The sequence below is a fragment of the Grammomys surdaster genome, unplaced genomic scaffold, assembly GCF_004785775.1.
Source record: "Grammomys surdaster isolate TR1022 unplaced genomic scaffold, NIH_TR_1.0 143, whole genome shotgun sequence".
In the NCBI taxonomy this organism is placed as follows: Eukaryota; Metazoa; Chordata; class Mammalia; order Rodentia; family Muridae; genus Grammomys; species Grammomys surdaster.
The window spans coordinates 829,390-848,689 of NW_021604601.1; the positions used below are offsets into that span (position 1 = coordinate 829,390).

The 19,300-nt window shown below is 41.6% G+C and overlaps 1 protein-coding gene across 1 annotated transcript in view; it reads right to left on the reverse strand.

Annotated features, from left to right (window-relative positions):
• Nucleotides 1–19,300, reverse strand: part of Ust (uronyl 2-sulfotransferase) — a 293,554-nt gene that overhangs the window by 121,928 nt on the left and 152,326 nt on the right. The window lies entirely within an intron of this gene.

Sequence of the window (19,300 nt, forward strand, 5' to 3'; positions counted from 1 at the left end):
GCTATGTAGGGAGACCCTGTCTCAAACAACCACAACAAAAAATGATGTGGAACTCATCTGTCATTAAATTTAAACGTATGAACAGAACAATTTAAGGAATTTCCTTTCAGTAGATCCGTGTTATAAAAGAATCACTACCATCAAGTTCAGAAAATTGTCATCAGTAATCAGAAGACCCCCATACATGCAAACAATCACTTCCCCTTCCCATGTCATCCCAAGCTCCTGGGACCTTCTATATACTTTCTGCCTCACTGTTTTACCTGAGAGTTCTAGAAAACTCATGTAAATGAAGTAAAACATGTGTCTTTTATGTCTGACTTTTACTTAGTAGACTGTTCTCTAGTGTCAGCTATGCTGTAGAACCACCCAATACTCCGTCATCTTAAATGTCTGGACACCATTGCCATGCATGAACAAACTGGATTCTGTTTATACATTGGTTGATGGATAGGTGAATCACTTCTACTTTTGGCTGCCATGAGTAATGCTGGCTGCTATGGGGATATGTGTACATGCTTTTGTGTGGACATGTGTTTCCTATTCTCTGAGGTACATACCTATGAGAGGAGCTCCTGGACCCACAACAACTCAATGTTTAGTGTTTTGTGCAACTGCCAAACTGTTTTCAACACAGCTGCACTGCTTTATACTCCCCTTGGCAACGTACAAGTGTTCCAGTTTCTCCGTGTCCTTGCCAACTTTTGTTACGGGCCTGTTTTTGTATTTTTATTTTTTTAGTATAAACATCCCAGTGGGTGTGAAGTGATATTTCATTGTGGTTTTGAGTTACATTTCCCCGGTGACTAATAATGTTGATCATCTTTGTGTGTGTGTGTGTGTTGGTCACTCTTTACTTTCTTTGTATAAATGTATATTTAAATTTTTTACACTGTCAAGTTGAACTGCCTTTTTATGGACACATTTATAGAGTTTTGTATTCATAACTTCTCATTATTTGTAGAGAAGTGAGTTACAAATGTCTTTCTCATTCTTTGATTATCTTTTCACATTTATGATAGGGTCCTTAAAAGTATAAAAGTTTTAAGTTTTATTTGGATCTGTTTATTTGGCTGCTTGTGCTTCAAGCTCTCAGACAAAACCGATTTTCTAAGAAGTTTTCACGTTAGTCCTAACAATTTGGCTCTTTGCTTTGAGTTCATTCTTTGTATAGCATTGGGTAAGGCCCAATTTTGTACATTGCAGGTGGTTATCAAATTGTCCCAGACACATTTAGTGAAAGGCTTCTTCTTTCTTCATTTGTCAACCTTACTGAGAGTCCCCTGCATGACCTAATAGTCTTCATTGGGATAACTTTGATATAAATCTTGAAATTAGAAAGGTTCTTTTAGCTTTATTCTTTGATTGTGTGAGAACAAACGTTAGTCATTCTGAGTCCCTTACATCCCCAGAGGAAATGTCCAAAGGAACTATATAGTCACCTTTCTCCAAAAAACCAAAACAGGCCATTGAACTTTTAATACCAATTCCATTTGATGTGTAGAACAGTTTGGGGATGAGTGCTATGGTAACAATATTGTCTTCCACTCACGAATGCAGGTTGTTTTAAAGATTCTAGTTTATAATTTGTTTCACTGATACTTTATAGTGTTTAGTGTAAAGCTTTGAGAATCTCAATTTATTCTTCTTGATGCTTTATGGATGGAACTATTTCCTTAACTTTGTTTTTGGATGGCCTATGACCAGGAATACAGCTAACTTTAATATATTGATCTAAATTCCATCATTTTGCTAACTCATTAATGAGCTTGAAGATTTCTTCCATGTGGCATTTTCTACATATAAGATGACGTCATCTGCTGTGGGACTGCGTAAGGGTATCCTGGGTCATGGTTGAGCAGGTGCCTAGAACCCCGAGATTCTGCGTGGAATTCTGCATGAGAACCAGCAGGAGTTCGGTCCCTCCAATCATCCAGGATCCAGAAAAGCAGTCGCATCTCCATAGAGTCACATAGGCCAGGCTATAGGCCTCAGGCCCTAGGGATTTACATACTAATGAAGGCCAGAGGGCAGAGCAAATTAAACATGCCTCCCCCAGATCCTCCCCCAATCCTCCCCCTTTCTCTCTCCCTATATAACTCGGGACTGCCCTGAGTTTTTGGGGGTACGCCTAGATCCATCTATTATCCACCATGACAATAAACCTTTTTGGAACCAAGGACTTCCTCGTGTTACTGGGGCCTGCCGCCGCCAAGGCCCTCAGGCCACTGGAACCATAGGATTCCCTCTCTAATGTGGGACCCACCACGGCAGCGGAAGCCCCTCCGGGGCTTGTGCCTCTGTGGCGGCCTTCTTAAATTTTCCCCACAATCTGCAGGGATGTATTTAACTCCATCCTTTCCCACATGGCTCTCTCTGATTTCCATTCCTTTCCTGATTACCCAGTGATGATGACCTTGATTGACTACAGAAGCATTAGTAAAAAGCACCTATGATTAAATATTTATACCTCTAATAAAGTCATTATTTCCAACTGGAGTGCTCAGCACTGTACACTAATAGATGTACAATAATCAAAAGCATCTCTCATTCAGCATCATCCCATAAGAGAAGGCTGTAAGAAAGTCTCCATAAAGCACATAGCTCAGCACAAAAAAGCCACAGACAGACACACTCAAAACTCTCCTCTACAACTACAGGGTAACTTATTGTCTTGAAATGGCTTACAGGGATGAACTTAGAAACAGCCACAATATCTCTATCATTCACTCAGTAACCAGTCACATGCCAATGCCATACAGTTCTTCTCATTTCTATTGTTCTCTTATATCCACATTTTTAGGGCCAGCCAGTATGTGTTATGTGTCCTCATACTCCCTGGAGTGCACTTTGTACAGACAAAGAGCCTTAGTAGAAGCTAACCATGTCTTGACCATTCTGATAAATTGAAGATGCTGTCTAATACTAATGCAATGATTCTGGTAAAATTTGAAATCAAGAGAATATTCAAAACCAAACGATCTTTCTAATAAGCTACTCACAAAAGTTGTAAGGATAAAAGAATAGTCATGGTAATAGGTCTTTACTTTGAATCTTATCAGTGAGTACCCTCCCTCAAAGTCTGTTCTCTGGTAACTATGGCAACCCAGATAGTTAAAGATCAGTCATGTTTGCAGGTATAAGCATGAGCCAAGGAGGCTGGCCTAAGTTGTCAAGGTTAGTATGGGAATGTTAACATAGTGCTTGTTGCTTGGTCCTTCAGTATAGCCACAGTGGGTACCAACCTCAGCTGTGACATAAACTGCCAACATAAACAGAGTACAGTTCCTCTGTGGACATAAATCGCTTGAATCTGGTGAGCAGGCTCCATAGAGCAAGGCAGTTGTTGCTGAGCCTTTCAACTTGAATTTGATCCCAGTGTTTCACACGGAGGAAGAAAAGGGCCAACTCCTCATAATGGTAATCTGCCCTCCACACATAATCTCTCATACATGTAATAAGTGAATGACATGCACACAGCATGTATACATTTTCCCCCATACATAACAAATAAATAACGATAAAAAAAGGAAGAAATTACTTGAATTGGCTTTTCTCTAGAGATCCCAAGTTGTAACAATAGCAGTCTCTGAAGAGAACTGGTACACCTGCATCTACAATCTAGAAGCGCTGGGTTTTGACTTGAGAAAGCACTTTACACCAAGCCTGCAGGCATATCTAAGAGAGATTAAAGAAACAAGAGGGGAACTGATAGAGACCCTCCGTGGAAGCATCCTTTCTCCTGAACTGCTTGGAGAGATGATATGGAAGCATACTGACTGTTGGACAGCTTCCTTTTGCTAATAACTAAAAGTCAGGTTACCTTTAACTTGGTGATTGATCAGTCTTTAAAGCCATTAATGCATCTCTTTCCTTAGTGTTGCAGAAAATCTCAAATAATGGGCCAAAATGTTTTTGATTATAAGAGAAACTTACATAAGATCAAACAATCCCTGCACCATGGCTGCAGCTATACCTACAACAATAATGGAAAAGAAAGGGTCTTGGGACATTGCCCTCCATGTATAAATTGGCCACTGGCCTCTGGAACTTGAACAAGAATGGGCCTGTTGGCTTTTCATCATGGAGGAGGGGCTTATGTGCCTCCACAGCCCCTGTCCCCCAGGATTTATGAACAGTTATAGATTTCTAGGAGATAGTATCATCAGGTCCTACCCCTCCCCAAGATTGTAGGTACTTAATGGGCTACTAGGGAAGAGGTTTCAATAGGTTCTATTTCTTCCTATTGGTGTTTTAGGGAGTTAACATTTGCTGGAGGAGTGACGGCATCACAAGACCATGCCTTCCCCTGAGGATAAACAAATAATTAACCTTTGCCAGAGAGATTCCCACCCTTAAGTGGTGTAGCTGCTTAATGAGTTGTCTATGCACTTGTAAGTATTCAGGGTTAAACCTGTTGTTTTACCAGGCTTGACTTGAGTGAAGTCATTTCTGTGATCTACCACTGGTGTCCCACTGAAGATGAACAGACATTTGTTCTCCACCCCTAGGAAAAGGCCTCAAAACAAGGAAAAACAATAACAACAACAACAACAACAACACCCCAAACCAACCAAACAAAAAACAACATTTGCACTTTATTCTCAGTTAACACTGTCATAGAGCCAAATAATGGGAATTGGGGAATATGGCATCCCATAAGGCCTCTAAAACCTCAATTTGATCTTCAGAGGTACAATATAATACACCATCACACACAGACCTCTCTTCAATTCAAATCGTTTTTTCAAACAACCTAGGAGAAGCACTTAGGATGGGCAAAGAGGTAGGCCAAACCAACATGTTGGTTTTATGTACTGTCAAAGTGAACAGTAAAGAAATGGGTTCATAGCTGTTCTTGGGAGAAATACAGATTTGCTTCTGAAAGTCTGCTTTAATAACATGTCTCACCATTTACTTGAAGGGTATTTTTGGAAATATGATGGAAAAGAGACTACTAGATTTTATAGAAGATTGATCCTGTCCTGACCTTTGTGCTGTGTTAAATGTTTTAAATGAATTTTTAAAGGACTTTATGCATGACTGCAGTTTATACATCATGTCTACCCTCTCCAATCCCTCCCAAAGTCCTTCCATTACCTCTAAAATTCATGATCTCTTCTTTAATTATTGTTGTCATATATATGCACACATGCTCATACATACTTACACAACGTTTAGTGTTGCTCTTGTGTACATGTGTTTTAGGGAATGAACACTGGAATTGGATGGTCTATCAGGGAGTTCATCTTAAAAAAAAAGATACTCCTTCTGTCAACCAATAATTGGCTGTAGCGAATCTTTATAATCCTCACTAACAATGGCATATCAAATAGCCTTATTGGCTTTTATTCTAGCTGTGCATTTCTCTAAGAACTTGCATAACCAAACAGCTTAAGTAACACTACTACCTTCTATGTCATTCCCTGTGCACCCTCCTCTTCTCCACAGACCATAGCTCCTAGAACAATGGGGTTTGACGTTTAGAAGCAACTCAAGACCGAGGGCTATCACCCACTACAGTCCAACCTGTTCCATTTGGCTAGACTTCTTCGTTCTTTTTGTCATTCCAATCTCAAAGCCCCTGCAAGAGAGTGGGGTCATATCTACATGAATGAAATAGAGCCCAGAGAAGTCACGCGCCATTTCCAAGGTCACAAAGCACGAGGGTCACATGGAACAGCTAAAGCCCAGCTCTCAGCTTTTCTCATCACACTCTCCTTACTGTGCCATCACATAAAAAGGCAGAAGGAGCTTTTTGCTTGACATCTGTGGCAGAAGTACTATTTCTTTTCTTGGGTCATGCATGGAGCTAACCTCATTAAGCATGCTATTTTTCAACAGTCAGCCACTGCAGTCACTATAGGCAGCATCACTGACATATCACCCAGATACCTAAGTGGAACTGACAGAGGTTGATTAGAGTTTTCCTCCATCCTCAAGACTCATTCTAAGGAACTAATGCAAGCTCAGGGTATCAACACCACTAATCAGAGGAGGAGGAAGCAGACTAGACCTCCACATCTCTCCTTCTCCTGTGATACCCTTGACAGTGACATGCAGGTCAGTCTCAGACATTGTGAGCATCTTCCACTAAGAAAAGGAGAAAAACAAGAAACAGTAGCTTAGAAGGCAATGTGTATAAAATCCTCAATATACTCAAAGACAAGTATACCCCTTCAAACAATACACTTAACAACTGTGAGGAGATGCTATGTTACAAAGCCCATTTTCATCAATAGGCATTTGCCAATTGTTGGGTAGGAAATCTGCATCCCTCCCTTGAAGGATAATACTAATCTCTGTGTACAAGTTCTGAATTCATGCTCTTGCTCTGGGTACCCTAGAGAGAAGTGACTACCAAAAGCCTTCATTGTTGCTACCTCCAATAATTCTTCGAGTTTGACTAGCATGGGTATATGAATGTTATGTCTGTGGTTTCTATTTTATGGCCAATTTGTAAAAGTGAAGGAGACTGCAAACTATTTCCCTCAATGAATTATGTATTTTTGTGTTTCTGCCTTGTAAGTTCAGCAAATGCCACAACCCCCCAGAGCCTGACAGGCCCGTGTGGAACATGCCAAATAAACAGAAGTCCTTCCAAATCCTAAGCATAGCAGTAACTACCACCAGATGACAGCCACAGGCACAAGAACTTAGCCCATGCTTGGAAGGAGGGAGAGGGAGAAAGGGGCCTGAAGGCAGAAGATGACTTAGTCTGGGTCAAGACTTCAATGGTCTTTGACTATAGGACCCTTGTAGGGAGTGGTATTATTGAAGAATTGATATCACTGCCAAGCTTAAGTCTCTGCAAAATAGCATTTAATATAAGAATGTGGTTTTCAAATGGCTGAATATTCTAATTCTTTATAGAACTTTATCCTCTGTACTCGGATTCACTGGATGAGAGGTTCAGGCAGTGGTTCTCAACTTGTGGGTAGTGACCCCTGAGTTGTTGAGTAACCCTTTCATAGAGGTCACCTAAGACCATTGGGAAACACAGACATTAACATTACAATTCATAAAAGGGGCAAAATTACAGTTATGAAGTAGCAACAAAAATAATTTTATGGTTCTGGGTCACCCCAACATGATGAACTATATTAAAGGGCCACAGCATTAGGAAGGTTGAGGACCACTATTTTAGGATAAGGACTGGGAATTCTGAATGGCTCTCAGGGGCCTTTGCTACCAGGCAGCGCTGCTACAAAGACTCCTAAGCTTTCTATATCAAAGTGATTTAAAGGGCTCCCATAGCCTAAAAGATGAAAGTAGGTAAAACAATTTCCTGCTTGATCCCAGCCAGGCCTGGAGATCTGCATCTAGCTTGTGCACCAGTGGTCATGTCTCCTTTTGAATTGGCAGTTGTAATTCGCCTGAGCACGTGTTACATATATTACATACCCCTTGATGAATGTCTAGCCCAATGGGCTAGAGACCAGGTGTGCTGGTTAACTGCATGTGTAGCTAACTGAAACTCTCATCAAACACTGTCACAGTATTAGACCTTAGAGCCAGTGCTAAACTGAATAGGAACAGATTTTCCTCAATGAACAAAATTGTCCTTGGTGACTTTCCAGAATTTCCACTTCATAGTCAAACATACCAAAGCAAGAACAGCCACAGTCTGAATTTATTCCTGTTATGCACACTCCAAAAACCCACTAAGCTAATCCACATTTTAAAGTTTCCCATAATATCACAGTGCTGGCAACTTCACACCTTCAAGACTAGGTTTTCTTCATCTGTAACGGGGAAGGGCCGAATTACCATCTAGTCAATTATCTTCCAGATCTCATACGTTATTGTGCTAAGTCTCTAATTTTGTCAACCCAAATGTTTTAAAAACATGCTAGAAATGCTCTTTAAAAATTTCAGTCCTCCATGAGGACTCACAACAGGGAGAAGAGCAATGGGTAACCCTATCCATCTGAAAGAGCTATAAACCAGAACAGTGACCATCCCAGGAAGCTAGAACAAATGGTACAATAGTGGTACTTTTCTCTTTTGGGTAACTAACAATTGGACTTACAGCCTGATCAACGAGAGGAAATTCATGCAGGGTACTGTAAACCTAGCTCCCTACCCACGACTGGAGGGGTAAGGCTGGAGAGACACAAAAGGAGAATGTACTATTGCTACTTTCCTAAACTAATATAGTTTCTAGAAGTGCTCTAAATACTTACCCTTACACCCACAGAGAATAAAGTGCTAACCCTTCATCAAAGATGCTCTTTTCTACAACAGATGCTACAAAGACCCAAGCTGATCAAAATTCAGAAAGTTCAGAACAATGGGGCACCTAACCCCAATCGATATATCTGGGATTCAACTCATACACCTAAGGCTTGGGGAATACATGGAAGAGAGTGTGGAACGATTATAAGAATCAGAGGACAAGGATGCCTGCAGCAAGAAGAATGCCTTTATATATGATGAGGGAATTTCACTCATGGAATTTCAACACTATGGTTGCTTGAGCTACAGTTGCCTGAGGGCGATACTAGTTGTCGTGCCAGCAAGGATGGGGGGTGAGGCTTGCAAGATCTTACATCGAGGTAGAGCTACAAGCGGACAATGGCATCTGAGAGGGGGAGAATAGGCTTTTTCCAGGGACTTCCACAAAGATTGTCTAATTCCAAGTGGTTACCCATGGATATATCCACACACAGGCAATGCTAAATCGTGTGCATGTGCAGAGGTGTGTGTGTGTGTGCATGCATGCGTGCTTGTGTGTGTGTGTGTGTGTGTGTGCAAGCATGGGTGCATGTGTGTGTGTGTGTGCAGTGTATAGCAATGATAATTAAAGAAGGGGTCATGAATTTGGGAGTGAGTGAGATCAAAGGAGTTGCAGAGAGAGGTAAGGGCATGGATGATGTAGATGCAATGTTCATGCATGAAGCTCTCAGAAAAACTTAAGCACTACTAGATTTTGCCATGATCTACTACGAAGTATATTCAAAGTAGAAATGTATATCCAAAACAGAAAAAGCAAAACCACCCCCCAAAGTTTCAATGATTTATGCCGATCACATGGGTTCCAGCTTCACAGGTGTGCACACTACTATTTTGAAAGTGTAGGCATCTTTCTGTCTGTCTTATTCTTGTCCAGGCTTGTCATAGAATACATTTACCTTAATCTCTTATATTGTTATCTCAGTTTTAATCAGCTCCCTGTATTTAAGATTACTACCAAAGCCTTCTGAAACTTAGGAATGAGACTTGTTGACGTCCTTTATATATGAGAAGTATATATAATGCTATATATGTGTACGTGTGCACACATACACATATGTAGTATGTGCACTACCTCACCCCCTGTCTTTTCTCATCACCAATACTGCTTCTGACCTCGGGATGCCTCTCCTCCATCCTTAAAGAGGAAACACAGAGGACTCATTTAAGAATCCCATTTCCCTTCGGCATGACCCTTGGATACAAAGTTCCTCCTAGCCACAAGTCTGAAATGACAGCCTTGTGCTCCTCTAATTACTCATTCACAACCTATCTTCTCTCAGACACTGCCAAATCTCAACCTTATGCTTCCCCTCCCCCGCTTCCACTTAGTGCCATTCTTTGTCTAATGCTATCTATAGAAAGATAAATATAGCTAATAAGTCCATCTGGGCCTCTCTGTGATACACAGTAGACAATTAATAATGTGCCTGTCTATTAATAAACAGTTAGGATAAAGATATTAAGACTGTTTATCATTATAAAGTACGTTCTTTTGGTTGCTGTCCAAACCTAGAGGGGAGTCTATGACTTCTTGTCTAATTTGCAATGTTAAATGAGAGAAAGTCCAGCAGAGAAGTCAGCTTCCTGGAGGTCATGAAGTGTTGGTGTCCTCTCTGGTTTTGTTGCTCTAAGTGCTTCAGTGAATTTGAAAGAGTGCTTCTGAACAAGTCCTTTAGTCCAAAGTTTCCTCAGGTGTACACTGCAGTAGTGAACCTGAGGATTCTATAGTATCCTTCCTGTTTAAACCCCATGTTGCTAAGTGAGGGCTATATAGTTCTGACAAATATCCGGTGGTGTGTTGTGTGGGATCCTGCACTTCTAAATATCTCTGTCTTCCTCTCTGCCTTTCACAGCTTCATTGCTTTACCACAGCCATCAAAAGAGGAGCCATTTTCACAAGGAGACAGAGGTCATTTTTTTTTTTTTTTTGTGGATGTGATGATAAAGCTACCACCGTTGGGGCTTTGGAGTGTTCTTCACTGTTCAGCTTAATGAAGAATTCATGCCTCAGATGACATTAAATGAATACCATCAATGCTATGGATGAGAAGAAGATAGATACCTGCAAAGCTCAAATTAATGAACACATAGAAGATTTGCATATTTAAAAAAAACATTCATTTTGAATTCCGAATCACTCTGTTTCTTTCCTTGGCCAGCACACAAATCACAGACAAAAAAAAAAAGTCCCTAAAAATGGTATCTAGTTATCAAAAATGTTATAATTACACAAATTAAGACAGCTCAGTCAAAAGAAAGCATGTCTATGAAGTACTAAGGACAGCAAAGGCCACATGCCACACTTATGAGGCATGAGGAACAGTATAAAAGAGGAGAGGGCAAGTCTTCTGGGAGGAATATTCCCAAATGCTTCTGGGGATTTAGTCTTGCTTTTGCATGTATCTAGAGGCCCTGCTATGACTGTGCTTGGCTCCTCTCCCCCACTCTCCTCAGCCCTTCAAACCTTGGTGGGTTTTTTTAATCAATAGCACAAACAGAAACTCGGAGGAGTTGGGCAGCTGTGTGCAAACTCATCATGCTGCGTCTTGCCTGTGTATTGTGCAAACTCATCATGCTGCGTCTTGCCTGTGTATTGGATGGGCTGATGCTCTCAAAGTCACATGAGTGCCACTACCGCCATCAGTCCGGATTCTAGCCACTTTTGATACTTTCTTGTATGCTTTGTGTTGGATCACATGAAAGTTCTCACAAGACAAAACTTCTGGGAATGAGGGTGGCAGATTTCCTAGTGTTGATGGAGGAAGACTCAGGGTCGTCATGAGGAGTTGTTCCATTTTTGGTGTTTTCAATTGGTTCTTTGCATTAACTTTCAGATCAAAATATGTGACTATGAAAATACATTTGCTCAGACAATCATACTACTAGACTTACCCACTTGGTCTGGCTCTATTGAGATCTTTAACGTATTTCTTAATCACACGCATCTTCAAGTTAAATTGACCTAAGGTGATGCCTTTGTTTATATGGACTCCTGTGGGACTGCATAAGGGTATCTTGGTTCTTGGCTGGGCATGGGACTGGAACTCCAAGACTCCAAGGGAGAAACGGCAGGTGTTTGGCCATGTCCCCAGAACCCAGGATTCTTACACGCAGTCTAGTCTCCATGGACCTACATTTTCCAATCACATAGGCCATTACAGCCTCTCCCAAAGTGCACAGGTAAAGAGTGTGACTATAGGCCTCAGGCCCTAGAGAGATTTACATACTAATGAAGGGCAAAGAGCAGAGCAAATTAAGCATTCTTCCCTAGACCCTCTCCCTTTCTCCCTCCCTATTTAACTCAAGTCTGCCCTGAGTTTCAGGGGGGTTACATCCAGATCCATCCACCATCCGTCATGAAAATAAACCCTTTTAGAACCAAGGACTTTCTCGTGTCTTTGGGGCCTGCCGCCATCAAAGCCTCCAGCCTCTGGAACCTTAGACTTTCTCCTGTATGTGGGACCCTGCTGTGTGGAAAGTCCCCAGGACTCCTTCACTGCCGCAGCTTTTTTTCCCACAGACTCCTGTAATTGAAGTCTACTCCTCAAGCTTTGTTTGATACTTTTGTTTCTTTACTGTGGTCTTCTATCTAGTTACAAACATATCCTCTAAGTACAATCTGAAAACTCCCTTACTATAATTAAATAGGGAAGTATCTGTTATTGATTAGCTCCATAATTTATATCAGGTATTGATGGCAAAGGATAATCACTCAATTCAGAATCACCTCCTCTGAAAGCTGGGGGGAGAAAGAGATAGTCATTCTTTCACAAGAAAAAAATCTGCCCTCATTGTTAAGAAGACAAAGCAGGGGGAATAGCTTTGAGGATACTTAGGCACTATTACTTTTCTCTGCCATCAAAACACTCGGTAAAGACATTTAAAACCTGACATTGCTTCTCTTGAACCACATCATCGTTTTCCATGAAAATGTCTCAATTACGTTCTAGTTTCTTGAGTGTGAATTTGCAGCCAGAAACTTATTCTTGGACCCAACTGATCATTGCTTAAATTCCTTAGCTAACCTTAAAGTTTTTATAACGTAACCCACATTTTAAAATACTGTGGCAGATTGGCAGGGGAATGGCTTCCAACGAATCTTGCTTCCTCCAGTACCCAACGGCATCACCTCCTTCTCCATGGACCCCGAGCTTAGCCATATGGCTTCCTCCTTTGGCTGATGAGGAATTAAGTATCCCACAAACAGAGCCTCAAAAAAAAAAAAAGAGCTTGCATGCTGGGGCCTCGATTCCTCATGCTTCTGGAGCCCACAGCCATGGGAAATTGGGCCAGCCTCCCAAAGAGATAATAGGACATACAGAGAATTCTGTGATCAAATGCAATAGGCATTGAGCTCTTGCTAAATGCAAGTCACTTGGTTAATAACAAGCAGTTGGCTGAATTGTAATTATTTCACTGTCTGTCTCTGATGGGGCTTTAGATCCTATGGCTCCAGTAGCCACATCTGCTTCCTTCCTCTTGTAATTTTTACAACTCAGCTCAATAGCTACCACATAATAAATCATGAGATTAATGTACAGGGTTACAAGAAGTCTCCTGCCCTGCATGAAATCACAGTTTAACTAAAGACACAAATGCGCACACTAACAACACTTACTCTCATACCTCGTGGTCAGTCTAGAGATGTGACTATAACCATCGGAGCAGGAGTAGTGAACTTGCCCTTGGGACCTCAGGGAAGGTTTCACAGGGAGCATGGCACAAGAATAGGCCTTGGAGTCACAGTAGAGACCTCTTTAGAAAGTGCATTTGCTAAGAGCAGTGGTACTTCACATGGGAACGTAGACAGGGGCTGGGTAGGACTAAGTCTGGCCTCTTATTCCACACACTGGATGCTTCTTTTCTCTGCTTTAAACTTTGGGCTGAATTCCTTCTGAACTTTGTATGTGGACATAGTCTTTACTTTAGGAGTATTCATCTAAAGAACTGGCAACACAAGGTTAATTAACTCTAAATTTACCTAGTTACTCCTCCTAAATAATTTGCAAGATTTACAGGCCTACCATGATCAACTGATTGTTGATCTGCTGCTGAGGGTAGGAGTCCTTTCCCTTAGGATAAAACTTGAACAAAGTCAAGTTTCCAATAAAGAGACCGAGACAATGAGAAATTGCATAAACGACAAATAACCAACAATGTCTGGAATCCCTGAACACAAAGGGATCCTTTTCTTGGTTCTTCGAACAACCATTCATGGAAACCCCATTTCTTATCTACAGAGAAGGCAGGAAGGAGGAGTCAGTGAGAGTCTGTTTCGGCAAGGGTCCATTTGCCAGCTCCTGTATGTACACCTATACAGTCACCTGCCCTAGCACAGGTGTGCTGACAGCTGGAGAAGGGCAAAGATGGCATACATTTCTCCTTTACATAAAACAAAATCACCCCCACACAATGAAATGAGAGTGAGAATTAGCAACCAGGCAAACTTGAACCACAATGTTAGCTTCAGATGTGAATCCAAAATCCATAAGATATTCTTAGCCAGAGATGGTAATAAGATACTTAAATTGTTCTCCAATAGGAAAATGTCACACAGCCTACATGCTGAGAGCTTTTAACACCTGAATCTTTATCTTTTTTTTTTTTTTTGAGCAGATGTGCTATGGAATCTAGACCTGACCCACAAATGGGGATCTGATCAAGCAGAAGCCTTGCCCTCTCCGCCCCCATGGTGTGTGTGTGTGTGTGTGTCTGTTCACTCATTCTCCTTGGTTACTCAGTGCTGAGTAAACAGAGTTTTCCTCCCAGAAATCTCCAAGTCAGAGGAAAGGTCTTTCCCTATAGCAAGGCCTATTCAGGCTATCAAAGTGATTTATCAAATAAAATAAATCATTATTTGAAAGAAGATATTTGCATAAAACTCAGACAAATGTTTGCCATTTCACTGGGACTTCACTAATAGGCAAAGAAGATGTCCATTTCAGAGTAGTTAACTGTCCTGAGTCAAGAGAGCCCTAAGCCACTGGCTAGATATAAAATTTTTATTGCCCGTAATTAGTGAGGGGTTGGATGTGACTAAGCAACAAGAAGAGACCTTTGTCAGTAGAGCTCACATCAGGATGGATAAATGAGATAAAACAGGAAAAGTTAAAATGTAGGGAGGAACTGTAGTTTTAAGAGGCAATCATAGGTGTTAGAGGCACTGCTGGGACATTCAATTTTGCCTAATGCAAATGCATACCTTTTTTCTTTGCATTTTTAATGTTTATTATTTAAAATGGCCATAGCCATAGGTGTCATGGGTCTCTGCTGGCTGTGCCGCAGGTGGACTTGGCATAAAAACAGACAGGTTGATCAATGGAATAGAATCGAAATCAACAGTAACTGGATAATGAATAAACTTCTGTAACAAATATACATTGAGATGGTTTGATCAAGAATGGCCCCATAGGCACATGTGTTCAAATACATGAATTCCCCACTTGGTCAAACAGTTTGAGAAGGATTAGGAGATGTGGCCTTGTTGAAAGTTGTTTATCACGGAGATGAGGGGGCAGCTTTTAAGTCTCAAAAGCTCATGCCATTCTTAGTTTCTCTCTGTCTCTCTGTCTTTGTCTGTCTCTGCATCATGGTTGGTGTCTCAAGATGCTCCAGTACCATGTCTGCCTACCTGTTGCCATGCTCCATGCCCTATTGGTTAGGGACTCTAAGCTTCTAGAATTGTAAGCCTCTAATAAATTCTTTTATAACTTGACTTGGTCAACTCAGCAATACAAAAATAACTAAGACATACACCCTTCTGGGCAACCAGGCAACACAATTTGTGCAGCAATGGGGACCAGCTCAGTTATGGTAAAGACTCCCTTCTGAGGATGAATACGGTCTACTCAAAACAAAACACTTATGTGCTCACATGACAACTGGAGAATCCTTCCAACTTCATGTCAACGTCTCCCTGTTTTAATACAAGAGCCTTGGATATAAAAACTCCCTATAGCTCACACCTGGAGTCAGTAAACAAGTGTCAACCCCACTCTGTGAGTTGTTCCCAAGCTAAATAATGTTCTTCCTCCATCATGAAGCATGACCTTACCAAGGGGATCATGGACAGCCAAGGGTGGAAATGCAATGCTATTTTTCAGGAATTTATAGACCAGCCCTTTGAAGTTTCAAAGGAATAATGTTAACTGAAAATGAGCACCGGCAGCAACTGCTTAGAAACGTGACTGAGACCTCATCCTACTTACTCCACTGGCTGTTGGCTTAGGAAAAGAAACCGACTCTATACTCAAATGATTTCTTTTTCGCCTTGATTTCTTTTTTGGTAGAAATTTTAAGCATCATTGTTAGCTGCAAATCCTTTAACTACATTGTCAATTTCTTGGAAAAAAAAACAATCTCAAAGTTTTTCATTGCCCTTCTCTTGTGTGTGTGTGTGTGTGTGTGTGTGTGTGTGTGTGTGTGTGTGTGTGTGTGAGTGTGTGGGAGAGAGAGAGAGAGAGAGAGAGAGAGAGAGAGAGAGAGAGTTAGTTCACAGAAACAGGTTTGGGTTTTTTTGGTGTCTTTTTTTTAAATTACAAATTACATGTCACTAATCATTTGCACAGCTAATTCTACCAACCTCAGGCCAAAGCTCAAGCATGGAGACAAAGCATCCATTGCTGCTTGAGAAATCCAACATAAACCTGAATATTTGAAAAACAAGGAGAGAATTTCATAGAAAATGCCCTAAAGTAACAGGATAAAGCAGGCAAAATCATGTTGGCTTCTCTTCCTAACATGCAAAAACAAATCCTGGTTGCCTCTCAGTACAGCCTGTGTGGGAATCCTGTAGTGTGTGGCTGAAAGCATGGCCAACGGGGTACTGATTGGGCGAGTTGTAGCCAGGCTCCCTTTCAAGAGAGAAGCTGAGAGTGTCTGAGCTTATGCTTCTGAGGGGAGCTCGGGAGAGGCTCAGTGGGTAAGGTGCTTCTTGCACAGTTATGAGGACCTAAGATGGAATTCCCAGGGCCTACATAAAAAGCTGGGCTTCAAGGTTCATGTTTGTAACTCCAGTGTTGGGCGATGGGGACAGAAGGATCCCAGGTCTTTCCTGATTAGCCAGTCTAGCTCTAAGTTCAATGAGAGAAATTATTTCAAAATATAAGGTAGAAAGTCTATAGAAGAGAACACTCAATTTCAACATTTGGCCCACTGCATATGAATGCATGGGTGTGTGTATGTGAAGACACATATACATGTACATACACATACACAGAATATGTTCCTACACACATGCCCACACACAATATTCACCTTGGAAGTTCCGCCCACATATCAAGGGTCAGGGAAAATACACCATGTTCTTCCGTACTTATAGACTTTGGGGGATAAAGCTGGAACACAGACATTGCTCAACACAGTAGAAAGCCTAAGAAGGTGCCATCACATCCTGCATACGACTTAGGCAGTATCATTCTTTGGAGGCCTTTCTACCTTCGTCCCCTTTTACCCCTGAGTGATACTAACTTCCTATGGAGCGACAGGAGATATATTGGTAGGAAAGATCCAGGGCATTATGTGTGCAAAGGCCATGGTGGAGACAGAACGAGGTGACAAGGCGCTTGTGTACAGTATCAGGCCCTGTGGTGGGGCTAGACAGAGTGGGAATGTGGAAATCTGGAGAAGGTCTCATAACCAAAGTTGGTGAACTTTTACTCTAAAGAGCCTTCTAGAAAGTATGTTAAACCTTAGACACACAAACGTTATGTCACACATTCTTTCATAGTTTGGTTTTCCTCTTTAAAAAAATAAATAAAATAATAAGATAAAAGGATCTGAAGAGATGGCTCACCAGTCTTTGCCACGTTTCCAGAGGACCTTTGTTTAGTTCACACTGGAAGCTCACAGCCACCTGTAACTTCAGCTCCAGAGGATCCAATGTCCCCTTCTGAGCTCTGTGGGGACTTGCATTTGTGTGCACATATTCACACACATAATTATTTAAAAATGCAAAAACAAAGTCTTAATCCATGGGAGCTACACCATCAAGCTGAATTCACCTGCAGACCACTGTAGCTCACTACCCTATCTCCTACAAGGAAGAATATTTGAGCAAAGCACTGAAGGACACGATACAAAATTAATTTCTATTTCATAAATGATTTAAGTTGTCATGTCTTAGACTACTTGCTATGTGATGTTCCTTTTACTTCAACATTAAAATACCACGAGAAGGGCAGGGTAGATGGCTCAGGAGGGGAGGAATATTTGCTGCATAAGCCGGAGGAGCTGAGTTCAAATCCCTAGCACCCTGTATGAACCAGGCATGGCTCTATGCACCTGTAACTCTAACACTGGGGCAGAGGGAGGGGGTCGAGACTAAGACAGGAGGATGGACGAACTTGCTGGCTCCTGTCCAGCTCTAGGTTCAAGGAGAGGTCCCATCTTGCAGTAATAAGGTGTACAGTGATACAGAAGAATAGGGTTTTGTCTCTAGCCTTGGGATGTACACGTACACACATACTACACACACATGCACAAATAAAATGAAGTAAAATAACACTAGGGTTTTACTGTTCCCAATCTCACTTACTCATGAAGGACAGGACATTGTTTGTCCACAGTCAGAGTTAGGCCCCCACTGAGACTAGAACCAATTTACTGACCTTAGAGAAGCCAAGTTAAGAGTTACATAGGTTATGCCCTGGACAATAGCAGCCACAGAAAAGGTGTGAGGGATGAAATCCCAGACTTATACCATGATGTCCAGTCTCTGATTGTGAGTGAGCAGCTGCATTCAGCCCAGGAGCAGGCAACATAGTCAGCAAACCAAGCCACACACACAGGAAAGGCAGTGTTGGCTGGCAACGGAAGATAACCTATGTCTAGCTCATTCAAAGACTTATTCTTAGAGCTGTGACTAAGAATAATGACTAAGAGACACTGGGGTTTTGCTGAGATTCCTGAAATACAGAACGTACCAACAGTAGAGATACTAACTCAAACTCTCTCTGAGAAGGTTTCTTGGAATGCAATGCCACTTTATACCTAGCAGGTGACCGACCTAAGACATGGAGAATAATAATGAATGTTGATAAGAATGCAAAGACCCAATGATCTTGTTGGTGAATATGACCTGGTAAGGGTAGAGAGCCAGGAAGTAGAGACCCCCCCCCCAAATGTCTACTGAATGAGAAACAGGTACCAAGAGGCAGCATGTCTAGTCAATAGAATCCTGTTTCTCTGCCTAAGCCACTTGCTACAGTGTGAGTGACCTTGACAGGATTATTCTTAGTAACAGAAAATGGAAAACAGAAAACAGATATGGAAGACCACACATTGTTTAGTCCTGTGCAGGTAAAAAGCCTTAATGTGCAAACTTCAAGAGACAAACTCAGTAGGTCAAGTTGGGCACTGGTGCATGGGATTAACCTCAGCCCTTGAGAGATGGAGAGATGGGCTGATCTCTTTAAGCTCGAGGCCATTCTGGTCCATGGAGTGAGCTCCATGACAGCCAGAGCGACACAGAGAGACTCTGTCTCAAAACAAAACAACAGCAATAAAAACCAACAAAAAAAGAAACATTAAATAAGCAAATGAAAGGAAGGAAGGAAGAAAGGAAGAAAGGAAGGAAGGGAGGGAGGGAGGGAAGGAGGGAGGGAGGGAGGAAGGAAGGAAGGAAGAAAAGGCAAGCAAGCTGGCAGTGAAGGCACACACCTTTAATCCCAGTACTCTGGAGGCAAAGGCAGGTGAATCTGAGTTCGAGGCCAGCCTGCTCTATAGAGTGAGTTCCAGAACAGCCAGGGCTACACAGAAAAACTCTGTTTTGAAAATCAAAAAGCAAGCAAAGTAAAACAAAACCAAAATGAAAAAAGCAGTATCTCTTAGTATGCAAATAAACTCTTTTTTAAAAAGGAAGCTACCATGTGCATCTTTATCTCTCTTCCCCACAGTGGGGTTTTCCAAATGGATCCCCACTCTGTGTTCGCCTTCACCCCTCTGCTGACTTGAGGCTGTTTCTTGTGGCAGGAGCACTGTAAGACTCAGCAGGTCCTCATCACAGATGTTTGTGTTCCAGAGCCAAACCAAGATGGTGTAATGCTTAAGCCTAGTCTAACCG